Source organism: Solanum pennellii, chromosome 1 (assembly GCF_001406875.1).
Source record: "Solanum pennellii chromosome 1, SPENNV200".
In the NCBI taxonomy this organism is placed as follows: Eukaryota; Viridiplantae; Streptophyta; class Magnoliopsida; order Solanales; family Solanaceae; genus Solanum; species Solanum pennellii.
Window position 1 is genome coordinate 12,847,329 of NC_028637.1, and position 2,448 is coordinate 12,849,776.

Genomic DNA, 2,448 nt, shown 5'->3' on the forward strand with positions numbered 1-2,448 from the left:
GAACCGACACGTAGAATTAGGGGGACCGGGTGTCAAGAACCGACACGTAGAATTAGGGGATCGGGTGTCACGAACCGACACGTAGAATTAGGGGATCGGGTGTCACGAACCGACACGTAGATTTAGGGGATCGGAGTGTCACGTACCGACACATAGTAGTAGGGGAGCGGAGTGTCACGTACCGACACAAGAGGAATAAAGATAATGAATCTTGAAATATGCTAATATACTCAATCTAAAGAACATGTTTCCCAAAAGAGTATGGTGTGGAGGCTTGAGTCCTCATAGATATGTTCGGTGATGTTATAAATGATTTTTATACTTGTTGCTATCACCTGTTAAGAATATTAGTTGATTTTATGATGTTATCTGAGATATATTGCTTTCTATTTTGAGTTGGCCGATGATATCTACTCAGTACCCGTGTTTGTACTGACCCCTACTTGTATTTTTTTTCTTTGTTATTTGTGGAGTGCAGCAAACGTACCGTCGTCTTCAACTCAACCGCAACTCTAGCCAGTCTTCATTACACCGGATTTCAGGGTGAGCTAATGCTTCTAGCTTGGACTGGATCTTCTTCCTCATGTCTTGATGCCTTGAAGTTCCGGCATGGACTAGCTTTTGTTTATTTTAGCTTCTTAGAATACTCTTAGTTTAGTAATTTGATCATAGATGTTCTTGTGGTGATGACTTCCAGATTTTGGGGAATAATAGATGTTGAATTTTAGAAGTTATTGAATTGGTTTTTATTAATGAGTTTAAGTCTTCCGCATTACTTTATGTTGATATTAAATTGAAATGTTAAGGTTTAGATTGGTTGGTTCGCTCACATAGGAGGGTAAGTGTGGGTGCCAGTCGCGGCTCGGTTTTGGGTCGTGACAAACTTGGTATCAGAGCATTAGGTTCGTTGGTCTCATCACACAAGAACAAGTCTAGTAGAGTCTTAAGGAACGGTAGGGGGACGCCTTTACTTTTCTTTGAGAGGCTATAGGACTTTAGGAAAATTCCATTCTTTCTTTCTTTCGTGCTATTACTTGAATCCAATTGGTATCTAGGTGATACAAATTGGTATCTGACCATCTTCACTCTATTTCGCAGATGGTTAGAACTAGAGCAACGACTACGCCAACACCAGCACCGGCGGAACAGGGTGCGTCTGAGCCAGCCGCTGGGGCTGTAGCTCGAGGAAGAGCAACGGCAAGAGGCCGTGGTAGAGGTCGTGGGAGGACGTCCTCTAGGGGAAGAGGACAAGCACCTGCCCCATCTGGTACTAGGGCGGTGACTCCTCCACCGACTGAGGAAGTAGTAATAGAGGGTGAGGAAGGGGAGAATGAACAAGTACAGAATGAGGGATTGCCACCCCAACCTACCCCAGAGATGATCAATCAGGTTCTGGCTTATCTTAGTGGGTTATCTGATCAAGGCCAGACACCTCCAGTGTTTTCTGCACCAGCACCTCAGGTTCCGGAAGTACAACAGGCAACTGCTGCGGCTCCCCGCATGGATGCTCCATTGGAAATAGGCACGTTTCCTCGTTTGACTACAGGGCCTATAATGACAAGCGATCAGCATGAACTTTTCAGTAAGTTCTTGAAATTGAAACCTCCAGTCTTTAAGGGTGCTGAATCTGAGGATGCCTACGACTTTCTGGTTGATTGTCATGAGTTACTACATAAGATGGGTATAGTAGAACGGTTTGGTGTGGAGTTTGTGACTTATCAGTTTCAAGGGAACGCCAAAATGTGGTGGCGGTCACATGTTGAGTGTCAACCAACAGAGGCACCACCTATGACTTGGGCGTCATTCTCTAGCTTGTTTATGGAGAAGTATATCCCCCGGACCTTGAGGGATAGGAGGAGAGATGAGTTCTTGAGCCTAGAGCAAGGCAGAATGACGGTCACTGCGTATGAGGCTAAGTTTCGTGCATTATCTAGGTATGCCACCCAGCTTTGCTTCAGTTCACAAGAGCGGATTCGCCGTTTTGTGAAAGGGTTGAGGTCAGATTTGCGGATTTCAGCCTTACAGGTAGCGGCTACAGCGAAATCCTTCCAAGAAGTGGTAGACTTCGTGATAGAGGTGGAGGGAGTGAAGCCAGACGACTTCACCATGGCATCGACATCTAAAAGGTTTCGAAAGGGAGGTGAGTTTAATGGTTCTTACTCTAGAGGACAGGGTTCAGGAGGTTACTCAGTCCGACCAATTCAGTCTTCACTACAGACTGTAGTTGGGGGTCCACCTCAGACCGGTCAACATTTCTCTGAGGTTGGAGGTTATTCCCAGACCTCGTCATTCTCACAGAGACCTATGCTAGACTCCAGAGAATGTTATGGATGTGGGGAGACTGGACATATTAGGAGGAATTGTCCAAAACAGAGTTATAGACCCCCGATAGCTAGAGGTAGAGGTGGTCATGGTAGAGGCCGTTATTCTGGAGGACGTGGTGGCCGA